The following is a 14,883-nucleotide window of genomic DNA, read 5'->3' as shown; positions in this document are numbered from 1 at the left end:
GCGAGATTTTAGGATTGGCCATCTTAGGATTTTGCTATACAATCTATTGCTAAATTAGAATTCAAATCCGTAATTGTTTGAATCAACTGATTTTTCGTTTGATATTTTCTGCTGTTGAATTTGTTAAATTGTAGGAGCAACAATTGACTAGATTAAATACAATCGCTGGTATTTGTGTTGTCTAGATTCATTAGTTTTACTCATTTGAATGCTACCGTGGATTTAAATCTAGATCGCTGGTATTTGAGTTGATTTATTGGTAAGGGTTAATCTAGAACGCTGGTGTCTAATTAACTAAAATTAAGGTGAAACAGGAATTAAATTTCCAATGATGAATATTCAATGTGAATTAATTATTTTTAGGGAATCGATGATCGAATGAATAATTTCAAGGGTGTAGTCGACCGATACCAAGTTTTGTTAGTTTATTGATCTTTCTTATTTTAATTTTGCATAGTAGTTAATAAAATCCAAAATCCCCTTTTATTTATTTCCAATATTTTTAAGAATACAAATAAATTTCACTTTCCTCGTGGGAACAATCCCTACTCTTGCTACTACATGTTTATTTAGTTAATTTGAGTTGAGTTAATTTGGGCGCGACACTACTTAGCGCTACCAAATTTTGGCGCCGTTGCCGGGGAAGGCGTTTAATTTATTTGTGTTTTTGTTTTTATTTATTTATTTTCACCGTTTTTTTTTTCTGTTTTTGCAAGATTTGTTGTGGTGTAATACTTCGAGATGTCAAATCGACAAGTATTCACAAGTTTTAACCAGCAACATGGAGAGCCTTTCTATGCAGCATGGGAGAGATTCAAGGATTTAGCGACCATCTTCCGGTTTCATGATTTTTCTGTTATTCCCTTACATTTTTTCTTGATGGTTTGGATGTAGTGACAAGAAAATGGGTAATTGAAGGAGCTTTTGCAGCCGGTAGTTCATTATTTTGCTGAGATGATGATAGTTTGATGCATCTGTTGGATGATATGGCAGAATTTGACTATTACCGGTATTGGGATATTACACACCCGGATTTTACAGACCAACCATTCGGGCTTCAAAAGGAGGTGGGAAGTTGTTCTAAATTGGTCTTACATCCACTAGAGGATATTATGAGCAAGCTTGTGGCATCGACTGAGGCAGCTATAAAAGAACTAAAAAATTCTAGATGTCACCTTATGGAGCACATGGAGAATATCAAGAGATCAATTGTCCATGAACACCTAGAACAGGAAGTGGATCAAGATACTCAAGTAGTGACCAACCCAATTTGGTTCGATGATGATGACTCAGAGAACCAGGATTGGGAGTGCAAATCAAATCATGCTGAAATTTAGAGGCGTTTGAGTCTTTTTTTTCTTATTGAACCGTAGTCGGAAGATGTTATGGAAGAAATAGGGTATGATGGAAATATGTTACCACTCTTGTTTGCGGATGACGGAGTTCAAGAGTCTATCGATATGAGCTCATCGATAGTATTATCATACACACATCCCCAAGATCTTTTCCTTCCATTAGTACAAGTTTCAAAAGATGTTGGCATCCTAGAGCCCACCGAGACGTTCTCTTCCCATGTTTACCAGCCGCTATGGAGTGTTGTTGAGGTGAAGAGCTTTAACTGTTTACATCTAGCCAATCTTGAGGGCACTTGGAACAAAGACTCATTTGTGGTGTCATATGACACTTACTTTGGGCGTCACCCGCTCTTTGACGAGTGCTTCTAAGGGTCGTGCCGACGACTGTAAAAAGAGGCACTGGCTGGGAGGCAACCCAGTGTTTTTTTTCTTTTCTTTAGTTTTTATCTTTCATTTTGTTTTTGCATTTATTTTTGTTGTTTTCAGAAACCGAATGTCGCCACCTTCACAGTCAAAGTTTCAATATGATTCTTCCGTAATGTTGTCAGACGTTGAAAAGGACAGTTCCAACACTTTAACCAGGGGAGTTTCGTTTTACATTTTTGCATTGCATTGTGTTTAGTTGTTTGTTTTTGTTTTGTGTTTTGATGCATTGAGGGAAATGCTTCATTTAAGTGTGTGTGTGTGGGGGGGGGGTGTATTCATATTGTTTCATTTGTTTTGTTGTGTTATTGCATTTAGTTTGTGATTTGTTGTGTTGCAGTTTGTGTTGTTCGAATGCATGAGTTGGGGATGAGATTTTAGCCGATGATGAGGTAGCTGAAAATTGATGAATTTTTGAAAATTTTTGGCTCTTGATCAGATTTGAGAAACCGTAGGTTGTTTGTTGAATATTTTTAAGCACGCATGTTTAACCGGTGAATTGTAGCGATGTATTATATATTGTGGATGGCTGTTGGACCATTGCACGGCAATAGGTGTTTGTGGAGCTTAATAGTTCTTGAGTCTCGATGATCTTTTTGATATAGCATATACTCTCTTGGGTACACTTTTAAAAACTTTTATAACATGTTATGAGACATCGACTCCATCCAGGTTGCGAGCAAGATGTTTGAAATCCCATTCGTCTTGTTTGTGGCTAAGTATGCGGATAAAATTGAAAGAGTGGGTGCCCAGTGAGCCAACTTGTGGCTATGGGCTTTGATGACTCTTTGTACAAACGATCTTTTGTTTAATGTAATTTACACTTTTATTAATGGCAATGACTTTATCTTTCTTCATATTGTTATATTATGATATACTATTGTTGTTTTGATAAAGACCTTGAATATACTATAGTGTATGTAAGATATGGTAGAACATGGGGATGTCTATCATGAAATACATCTTATAGTCACTGTATATTCTAAACTGTTCCTAGTCGATTGAGCCGTCCGATAATAAGGATAAGGATCGCTCGAGTTTGAGACTAGCATTTGCGATGCGGAGTACCACGTTTCATTGGTAGGGAACATGGAGATGTTCGAAGCATGCAAATGGATATTCATAGGATGAATAATCGAACTACCCTATCCGGAATTTCCAAGTGGTTATCACTTATCGAGTGGATAAAGTCTGCGGTTTTGGTTGTACACCATTAGTCCTTACTACTTGAAACATCATGGAGACTCTATATGCTAGTACTGTGCTTTGGCTCGTTTACCGACTCTATGGGGGTCATCAGGTGTCGGGATTGGGTACAGTTACAACACATATAGGAGTCGATGCATTGTTGTCAAGGATTCACCACATACTTGCGAGTGTGGATATCCTATGCGATCTGAGGAGATATTAGTGTGACGAATCTCTGGCCAGAGTACTTGATGTGATTTAAGAAATGGTTTCTTAGTAGCACATGCGATGTCACTAATTTGATCTTCAAGATGTATTGCATAGTTATCGAATCTTGAGCGACTCTCGATATACCAATGGTTGTTGATTCGATCGGGATATATGGATGAAGGGACCGTACTGTACGCTAACCAAAATCTACTGGTTCTTGTAGGCACTATCAGTGATACCTAGGGAATTATGGGGCGATGTTGCTAGGCGCTTTACCATGATTCGTTGGGCAAGTCGAAAATCGTTGTTCCGAGTCATAAAGAGTTGTGAGCCCACGGCTAGCTGTATCCCTGAACCATTGAGGGTCACACAGTGTAATGGAGTTTTAATCCCTGTTGAGATAGTTAAATTTAAAGAGTTAAATTTAATGAATAAAGAAGTTGGACTTCTTAAATAAGAGTAAGGGAGTAGGATTTCCTAAAATGACATAGGGATGTACATTTTTGGAAACCACTGAATTCGGATTCAGGAAAATTTATCTTGACTTTAAAATGTGCAGAAATGGTTTCTGTGCACATTGGTAAAATCGGTTTATCAATCGGAGTCACGATGAATTTTATATTAATTTCTGAACATGCGGGCTTTGCTTGTCGGGCCTCAACTTATGACTAATGGGCCCTAAGGTGTTAGTGGCCTGCATTATAAATAAGTTATTGCAGTACAGAAATTACACACAACTGGTCATAATTTGAGAGACAGAAAATCGAAAACCCTAGCTCTCTCTCAAAAGAAATTCGGCCGCCCCCCTCCCTTCTCTGCGTGAGAAATTCCGGTCTGTGATTTTGAATTGCAGTCTGGAATAGCGAATCAAATTCGTTTATTCTCTTCGTAGAAAACTTTTGATAGATTTTCTAGTGCAATCTATCAGAGGGATTAAACCTCCATTCGTGGACCTGATTGAAGGACAGAATATTCATCAGTTCCAGGGAGAGACAACAAGAGCAGATTAAATCTATTGGTGTCCAGAATCTCGATTCGAGATTAAAGGTAAAATTTAATAATTGTTATTTAATTTTACACACACTTATAATTTAATCGTTAAACGGTTGATACCCACACTATGGAATTGTTCCATAATAAAATTTTTAAACTTCCGCTGCACCGGGTATCAATCGTGATTGATCTGAACGCCAGTTTTCCAACAGTGGTATCAGAGCCAGGTTGCTCAGATCAAACGATTAAATTAATCGATTGTACAAAAATTTTTGAGTCTTGGTTTTTTTTTTTTTTTTTTTTTTTTTTAAAACAAAATAAATATTTTAAAACAAAAAAAATTTTTTTTCGGGCAAAACCCGGGCAGCGATTGGATCGCTGCCCGGTGGGGCAGCGACGGTCGCTGCCCCGGGCGGCGCACGGCGCCGCCCAAAGGGGGCGCACAGCGCCGCCCACGGCGGCGCACGTCGCCGCCCAGGGGCGGCGCTCAGCGCCGCCAGGGCAGCGCTCGGCGCTGCCCAGCGCAGCGCAGCGCAGAGCGCTGCGCAGGGCGGCGCACGGCGCTGCCCAGGGCGGCGCACGGCGCCGCCAGGGCAGCGATTGTCGCTGCCGTGGGCGCGGGCCGGCCCGGGAGTGTCCCGGGTGGCCCGCGGGAAAAATTAATTTTTTTATTTAAATTAATTTTAATGTGTTAAAATTTTATTTTTGGTCCGGTCAAAAATTGTTTTTGATTGGTTCACGAGGCATCGGATCGAATTGTTCGAGTCCGAAAATTTTAAAATTGATTTTTGGATAAATTTGAATTTTTGGAAAATTTTAATATTTTATCCTTAAATTGAATTTTGAAATCAATTATTTTTGGTACAATTGATGATAAGATTTGATCTTATGTATATATTAAGTAAAATATGATTTTATCTATAAAATTAGATTCTGTAGATAAAATATGATTTTATTTAATAAAAGGTAAAATATGATTTTATATGTAAAATATGATTTTATATAAAATATGATTTTATCCTGTTTAAATTTAAATTGCCATATGCATGATATCCAATAAATTAATTTTGAATTAAATGTTATTGGATAAGGATGATCGATTGCCATGACCAATTTTGTAGGTGTATGTTAGGAATTTACATTTGTTTTATTGTTGTTGGTTTTATTAATGGGCCTGGTTTATGGCCCAATATGAATGTCATATGTAATAAAAGTGGGCTTGGTTTATGGCCCGTTCCCACCCCTAAAATGTATCCCCTACTTGTCATTGCTATTTATTGTAAATACATTAGATTTAGTGGGAGATCAAGATTTGAAGATGGTGGGCCCAGCAGACAATAAAGACGAAGAAATGTAAATTGGAAGCTAATGTAATAGGATTGCATTGCATACTGCATATTACCTAGGATTGGACTAAGACTCGTGATTGGCAACCACGAGTCAATTAGAAATGGAATCGATCATCCTATATATAATATATGATATTATGATTGTATGCATGTTTTAGACATAATTGTATGAATCCGGCAAGCATACAATAAATTGAAAAATGATGAGACAAATTTTCATAATTAAAAATCCCTCATTTTAAATATGATTTAAAATTGATATCAAGATAAATAAAGGAAATTTGAATTTGTTTAAATGTTCCTACCTTCCATCAACGGTCAATGTATGTGATGCTACCCGCGGATACGGTCCGGCTCATATTATTGGGGGGGCCCGTCCGTCGGAAAGCTGTACATTGGATCGACACATGTTGTAAGTTGGGTGGAACTCCCATGTGATCGGCTCATATTATTGGGGGATCCACATGGCGACCGTCCATCACAACTTAATATTGATGGGTCATCTTGACATGTCACTATAAGCGGCGTCATATTATTGGGCCCTTATTGGACATGAGGTAAATACATGGGGTTGCTTTGGAAGCAATTGGGCCCTACCTTTTGAGAATTATGGTTGGCTGATATTATTCGGGACCATAAGTTTGTCAATTGGACTCCATGTTCTCACTAAGGAAAAAGTTTCCCGCTTTCACTAGAGGGTAGTGAAATCGTTAAAATAGTGGGAGTGAGATTCATAAAATTAAATTCGCCTATTTTATGTCTTAGTAAATTGCTTAAACAATCATTGATATATGTCTGTTTTTCTTTTCAGTATTTCATACAATGAATTCGCGTAATCCATTATTCTCGATCCTCGAACAAAACAAGTTGACTGGCGCAAACTATACGGAATGGTTCCGGAAGTTGAAGATTGTCTTGACTTCGGAGAAGATGCTCTACGTGTTAGAGAAATCACCTCCGAAGGAAGCACCAGCTGACGTAAGTTCGGAGGAATTGGCCAAACTTGATGCATGGTGGGACCATGACATCAAGACCAAATGCTATATGCAAGCCTCGATGTCTGATGAACTCCAGAGGCGATTTGAGGACACCGTGAATGCTGCTGACATTCACGCTCAACTCAAGGAACTTTTTGGGGCTCAATCGAGGGCTGAAAGGTTCGCTACTGTTAAGGAGCTAATGACGTGTCGCATGCGTGAAGGGACTTCGGTCCGTGATCATGGGGTACGAGTGATTTGGCTCATACAGAAGTTAGCAACTCTTGATTTGGTGTTGGAGCATGAACTCAACGTGGATTTACTGCTTCTGTCTCTTCCTTCTTCGTTTGACGGATTTGTGGTAAATTTTAATATGAACAAGATAGAAGCCACCCTTGAAGAGATGGTCAATATGCTTGTGACATATGAATCCACACTAAAGAAGGATAAACCAGCTTTCTTGGTGGGCTCCTCATCTTCTGCTAAGAAGGGGCCAAGTACGAAGGGTAAGAAACGTTCTGCCCCACCCAAGAAAGTTGAACCCGAGAAGAAGCACAAGACAAAGGCTTCAAACAATGGAAAATCCAAGGATGTTTGCCATTACTGCAAGAAGCCCGGTCATTGGAAGCGCAACTGCAAGGAATATCTAGAGCAGTTGGGAACTGCAAAGGGTATGTTCTATATTGAAATAAACATTTCACTTAATACTACTTCTTGGGTATTGGATACCGGATGTGGATCTCACATTTGCAATGATTTGCAGGTGATGACAAGAAGTCGCAGGCTTAGAATGGGTGAGACCCAGCTGAGGCTCGGGAATGGTTCCAGAGTTGAAGCTACAGCCATTGGAGATGTTTGTTTAATTTTGCAGAACGGTTTTAAGTTATTTTTAAGAGATGTTTTATTTGTTCCGGATTTAATTAAAAACATTATTTCTGTTTCTATGCTAGATAGAGATGGTTATTCTTGCAATTTTGTGAATGGGATTTGCAATATTTACAAGAATGAATGTTTGATTGGAAATGGACAACTTGAAAACGATCTATACAACTTAAAACTAAAAGACGTTCCAATAAATTATGTTGATAAACCGGCGACAACAAACAAAAGGAAAATCGATAGTCAAAACCCGGCAAACCTTTGGCACGCTAGACTAGGTCATATTTCCTCAAGGAGGATGAACAAGCTAGTGGGAGAGGGCATGTTTGATATGTCTGATATTAACTCTCTACCTACTTGTGAATCCTGCCTAAAAGGGAAAATGACTAAATCTCCTTTTAATGGGAAACCTGAGCGTAGTCAAAATCTGTTGGATTTGATCTATACAGATGTTTGTGGTCCATTTAGAGTTGGGACTCAACATGGCCACACCTACTTCATTACCTTTACTGATGATTATTCAAGGTATGGGTATTTATATTTAATGAAATATAAGTATGAAGCATTTGAAAAGTTCAAAGAATTCAAGGCTGAAGTAGAAAATAAGCTAGGTAAAAGTATTAAAGCACTTCGATCGGATCGAGGTGGAGAATACTTAAGTACCGTTTTTTTGGAATATCTAAAAGAGAATGGGATTCTCTCTCAGTGGACTCCTCCTATGACACCACAGCTTAATGGTGTATCGGAGCGTCGTAATCGAACTTTGTTGGACATGGTTCGATCCATGATGAGCTTCACTGAGCTTCCACCTTCGTTTTGGGGCTATGCGCTTGAAACGGCGGTATTGTTGTTGAACAACGTCCACACTAAAGCAGTGGACAAAACACCATACGAGTTATGGAATGGCAAAGCTCCTAAGTATTCGTACTTAAGGATTTGGGGATGTCCTGCTTACGTGAAGCAGACAGTGGGAGATAAGTTGGATAGTCGATCCAGCTTATGTTATTTTGTAGGGTATCCGAAGAATTCAATCGGATATTATTTCTATTATCCTGCTGAAACAAAGGTGTTTGTTTCTAGGAATGCCACCTTCTTGGAGAAGGAGTTCTTATTGGATAAGAAAGGCGAGATGATGGAACTCGAAGAAGTTCGAGAAGAACCCGAAATACGAAATAACAATCCTACGCCTCAGGAACCATTACTGGACACGCCTGAACCTAGAAGATCCGAGAGGACTTCTAGACCTCCTGTTCGATATGGTCTTCTTCTTGAAGGGGATCAAGATGAACCCGACATTGGATGTGATCCAAGAAACTTCAAGGAAGCAATTTCTGATGCGGATTCAAATTTATGGCTTGAAGCTATGCAGTCTGAATTGGATTCAATGCATACAAACCAAGTTTGGTCTTTAGTAGATCCTCCTGATGGAATTGTTCCAATAGGGTGTAAATGGATCTACAAGAGAAAGCTTGGGCCTGATGGTAAGGTATTGACCTACAAGGCGCGATTGGTGGCGAAAGGTTACACTCAAAGACAAGGAGTTGACTATGATGAAACCTTTTCACCAGTTGCAATGTTCAAGTCCATAAGAATCCTTATTGCCATAGCTGCATGGTATGACTATGAGATATGGCAAATGGATGTGAAGACTGCTTTTCTTAATGGAGACATTAAGGAAGAAATCTATATGAAGCAGCTAGAGGGGTTCACATCCATGGGAAGCGAGCATAAGGTATGCAAGCTTCAGAGATCAATTTATGGTCTAAAACAAGCATCAAGAAGTTGGAACCAGAAATTTGATGAAACAATAAAAGATTTTGGTTTCATCAAGAACCCGGAGGAACCATGCGTGTACAAGAAAGTAGTTAAGGATGCTGTGACATTCTTAGTACTTTATGTTGATGACATCCTACTCATTGGGAATGATGTAGGGATGTTGCAGTCAACAAAGATATGGTTATCAGGTAGATTCTCGATGAAGGATTTGGGTGAGGCATCCTACATTCTTGGGATACAGATCTATAGAGATAGATCTAAGAGAATGATAGGACTCACTCAATCAACCTACATCGACACCATATTGAAACGGTTTTCAATGGATGGGTCCAAGAGAGGACATCTACCCATGTGTCATGGAGTTTCTCTATCCAAGTCTATGTGTCCCAAGACTGATGAAGAGATAGAGAATATGACACATGTACCATATGCGTCAGCTATAGGTAGTATCATGTATGGGATGATATCTACCAGACCGGATGTAGCATTTGCTCTGAGTGTCACGAGCAGATATCAAGCTAATCCCGGTCAAATGCATTGGAAAGCCGTGAAGGACATTCTTAAGTACTTACGAAGGACTAAGAATATGTTCATGGTATATGGAGGACGAGAACTGAAATTGGAAGGCTATACCGACTCTAGCTTCCAAAGTGACGTGGATGACTCGAAGTCAACCTCTGGATTTGTGTTCATGCTCAATGGTGGTGCTGTCTCTTGGAAGAGTTCCAAGCAGGACACCACAGCGGATTCCACCACTGAGGCTGAATACATTGCAGCATCAGCTGCTGCTAAAGAGGCCGTTTGGATGAGGAAGTTCGTCCAAGAGTTGGGCGTCATTCCTGAATTTGTTGGTCCAGTCCCGGTGTACTGTGACAACACGGGTGCCGTTGCTCAAGCAAAGGAACCAAGGTCTCATCAAAGATCCAAACACGTACTGAGGAAATACCACATCATCCGGGAGATTGTGGAAAGAGGAGACATCACTGTCGAACGAGTGGCCTCTGCAGACAATATCGCTGATCCGCTTACTAAGCCCTTGCCAGGACCATTGTTTGACAAACATCGCGAAGCAATGAGTCTACGTAGTATGACTAGTTGGCTATAGGGCAAGTGGGAGATTGAAAGAGTGGGTGCCCAGTGAGCCATCTTGTGGCTATGGGCTTTGATGACTCTTTGTACAAACGATCTTTTGTTTAATGTAATTTACACTTTTATTAATGGCAATGACTTTATCTTTCTTCATATTGTTATATTATGATATACTATTGTTGTTTTGATAAAGACCTTGAATATACTATAGTGTATGTAAGATGTGGTAGAACATGGGGATGTCTATCATGAAATACATCTTATAGTCACTGTATATTCTAAACTGTTCCTAGTCGATTGAGCCGTCCGATAATAAGGATAAGGATCGCTCGAGTTTGAGACTAGCATTTGCGATGCGGAGTACCACGTTTCATTGGTAGGGAACATGGAGATGTTCGAAGCATGCAAATGGATATTCATAGGATGAATAATCGAACTACCCTATCCGGACTTTCCAAGTGGTTATCACTTATCGAGTGGATAAAGTCCGCGGTTTTGGTTGTACACCATTAGTCCTTACTACTTGAAACATCATGGAGACTCTATATGCTAGTATTGTGCTTTGACTCGTTTACCGACTCTATGGGGGTCATCAGGTGTCGGGATTGGGTACAGTTACAACACATATAGGAGTCGATGCATTGTTGTCAAGGATTCACCACATACTTGCGAGTGTGGATATCCTATGCGATCTGAGGAGATATTAGTGTGACGAATCTCTGGCCAGAGTACTTGATGTGATTTAAGAAATGGTTTCTTAGTAGCACATGCGATGTCACTAATTTGATCTTCAAGATGTATTGCATAGTTATCGAATCTTGAGCGACTCTCGATATACCAATGGTTGTTGATTCGATCGGGATATATGGATGAAGGGACCGTACTGTACGCTAACCAAAATCTACTGGTTCTTGTAGGCACTATCAGTGATACCTAGGGAATCATGGGGCGATGTTGCTAGGCGCTTTACCATGATTCGTTGGGCAAGTCGGAAATCGTTGTTCCGAGTCACAAGGAGTTGTGAGCCCACGGCTAGCTGTATCCCTGAACCATTGAGGGTCACACAGTGTAATGGAGTTTTAATCCCCGTTGAGATAGTTAAATTTAAAGAGTTAAATTTAATGAATAAAGAAGTTGGACTTCTTAAATAAGAGTAAGGGAGTAGGATTTCCTAAAATGACATAGGGATGTACATTTTTGGAAACCACTGAATTCGGATTCAGGAAAATTTATCTTGACTTTAAAATGTGCAGAAATGGTTTCTGTGCACATTGGTAAAATCGGTTTATCAATCGGAGTCACGATGAATTTTATATTAATTTCTGAACATGCGGGCTTTGCTTGTCGGGCCTCAACTTATGACTAATGGGCCCTAAGGTGTTAGTGGCCTGCATTATAAATAAGTTATTGAAGTACAGAAATTACACACAACTAGTCATAATTTGAGAGACAGAAAATCGAAAACCCTAGCTCTCTCTCAAAAGAAATTCGGCCGCCCCCCTCCCTTCTCTGCGTGAGAAATTCCGGTCTGTGATTTTGAATTGCAGTCTGGAATAGCGAATCAAATTCGTTTATTCTCTTCGTAGAAAACTTCTGATAGATTTTCTAGTGCAATCTATCAGAGGGATTAAACCTCCATTCGTGGACCTGATTGAAGGACAGAATATTCATCAGTTCCAGGGAGAGACAACAAGAGCAGATTAAATCTGTTGGTGTCCAGAATCTCAATTCGAGATTAAAGGTAAAATTTAATAATTGTTATTTAATTTTACACACACTTATAATTTAATCGTTAAACGGTTGATACCCACACTATGGAATTGTTCCATAATAAAATTTTTAAACTTCCGCTGCACCGGGTATCAATCGTGATTGATCTGAACGCCAGTTTTCCAACAAAAATGGGGTTAAAACTTGAAATATATCAAATAAAAATAATAACAATTCCATCCGGGCTTGAAATGTGAATGAAATTCTATTCACTATTTCATAGCTAAGTTTGCGGGTTTCATGGGATTGAAGTTCCAATTGGGCTATAGATGAGGGGATCGAAATTCGAATCCTATATAGTTATAGCTACGTATGCAGTTAATTTTTGGAATTTTATCTCAAGAGAGTTGTGTTGTGTTGATGGATTGCTGGGAGGAGAGTTCTTGATTATGAGACTTGCACTGATTTGTTTTAGGTCGGCGAACAGTCTTGAAGCTTTGTATTTTGAAGTTGCATGTAGCTGGGGTAACATGTCACACACGCACGTTCTCATTCGACTGAAGGTGTATCATTGATAATCGAGAGTTGTTGTGAGTTTGTTTTTTGTGGGAAAACTTCTCTGAGGCTATGTTGTGTATGATTCATCCTTGCTTATGTTTTTGTTGTGTTTTAATTTTGTTTTGCATACTTGCTCGAGGGCGAGCAAGGATTAAGTGTGGGGGTATTTTATAGTCATGTTTGTGTTGCTTATTTTAATATCGTTTTGTTGTTGTTTTGCATGCATTTATATGTTGTAATTTAGAATTTTGTTCTTATTTTATTTATCATGTCTGCATAACATATTCCCGGATTTATTGTGTAGTACGTCGCATTTTACTGGAAAACAAGAGAAGTGTTGAAGAATGAAGATGAAGTGTTGTTTGCGCTTGATGGAGTGCAATTGCGCTTGGAGGATTATTGTTTGCACAAGAAGTTGTGCAAACGCACTACATGTTTGCGCTTAATTCTTATTGTTTGCACTACTTGTTTGCACATGTGTAGCGCGGTTGAAGAATTGAGTTGCGCGATTGCGCATGATGATATATGATCTGCGCAAGGTGCTTGGTTGCGTACAGATTTGAGGAGATAAAAGATGCCGCTCGATCCACAAGATCCTACCGATCGAGCGGTACCAAGGAATTGGAAAACAGTAGGATTGGGAAAATATGCTCGCTCGCTCGATCGGTGGCTGTTCGAGAAAAAAAACTGTAAATTAGGAAATTTTATTTTTAAGGACTATAGCCTTAATTAAAATATATATCTCGAATTTTAGAGTCTTAGGAATCATTCTGCAGATCTTTGGACGGCAGAAAGCTTGAAGAACTCTCTTTGCGGCTAGGTTTTATCTTTCTTGTTCTTAGATTTAATTCTTTATTAGTACTTGGTTGAGGAACACAAACCCTTGAGTTATTTCATTTGTGAGATTCAGTTTTCTATTGTTTAATTCCAAATTGCGTATCAAGAGTTGTTTTGGATTGATTGCCATGCTTGTATGTGAGATTTTAGGATTGATCACCTTAGGATTTTTCTATACAATCTATTGCTAAATTAGAATTCAAATCCGTAATTGTTTGAATCATCTGATTTGTGAAGCAACTGTGTATAATATTTTCTGCTGTTTAATTTGTTAAATCGTAGGAGCAACAATTGACTAGATTAAATACAATCGCTGGTATTTGTGTTGTCTAGATTCATCAGTTTTACTCATTTGAATGCTACCGTGGATTTAAATCTAGATCACTGGTATTTGAGTTGAATTATTGGTAAGGGTTAATCTAGAACGCTGGTGTCTAATTAACTAAAATTAAGGTGAAACAAGAATAAAATTTCCAATGATGAATATTCAATATGAATTAATTATTTTTAGGAAATCGATGATCGAATGAATAATTTCAAGGGTGTAGTCGACTGATACCAAGTCTCGTTAGTTTATTGATCTTTCTTATTTTAATTCTTGCATAGTAGTTAATAAAATCCAAAATCCCCTTTTATGTATTTCTAGTATTTTTAAGAACACAAATAAATTTCACTTTCCTCGTGAGAACGATCCCTACTCTTGCCACTACATGTTTTTTTAGTTAATCTGAGTTGGGTTAATTTGGGCGCGACATGACTTAGCGCTACCAGTATAAAGCTCAACGTGTTCAAGCATGCTGTAGTGACCCACACCATGATCACCTACTAATCAAGAGCTTACGCAATAAGTTAACATAATAAAAAGAAATCAAAAATTAACAGCAAAAATCATAAAACAGGTTACAATCCAAAGAAAAGGAATATGTAAATACACTTTTATACAACCATATCGAATCAAATGTATCAACCCAAATACATTAATACTGAAAGCTTAGACAGACATCTCCTTCCAGCAACCTGTAGCCTAAGCCCTCCTGGAACCACCCACCTCATCCAAACGCAAACCTGCCCCATGAAATAGGGTGTCCAGAAACAACAGTACGAGGACGTGAGCATAAAATGCTCAGTACAAAAGTACGAGTATACAATATTATATGTGCATGTATGAAAGCGTATGGGTACCAAGACTCGAGGTCAAGAATATCAGATCAAGAACAAACTTGGGCCCTGGGTAGGTAGCATGATAAGTGCATTTTGTGCACTTAATTTGTATTGATATTATTGGATAATTGTTTGGTTTCGAGAGGAATTACGTACAATTTGCTGTTGTTTGTGTTGGATGTTAGGAAATATATAAAATACTGAATTTATGATGGATGGAGTCAAAGGAGTCAAGAAAGAGGTAAAACGAGCGAAGACGGTCCAAGATTTTGAAGGAAAAATGAAGAAGGACCCGAGACCTATGCGCACCCGCGCCAGCTATCACGCGTGCCCGCGCCTCAGGAAGTGATTTTAGAGTGCTAAGACAGAGACTTATGC

General features: G+C 38.9%; 1 non-coding gene across 1 annotated transcript; it reads right to left on the bottom strand.

Moving 5' to 3' along the window:
• Window positions 1-746: 746 nt before the first annotated feature.
• LOC140894160 (small nucleolar RNA R71) lies at window positions 747-851 on the bottom strand. The gene has a single exon (XR_012153707.1). It is a non-coding gene; the product is annotated as a small nucleolar RNA R71 (small nucleolar RNA).
• Window positions 852-14,883: the final 14,032 nt, after the last annotated feature.

The sequence above is a fragment of the Henckelia pumila genome, chromosome 3, assembly GCF_033568475.1.
Source record: "Henckelia pumila isolate YLH828 chromosome 3, ASM3356847v2, whole genome shotgun sequence".
Taxonomy (NCBI): domain Eukaryota; kingdom Viridiplantae; phylum Streptophyta; class Magnoliopsida; order Lamiales; family Gesneriaceae; genus Henckelia; species Henckelia pumila.
Note: the sequence above shows the minus strand (reverse complement) of the source record. Positions and strands in the feature narration are given on the sequence as shown.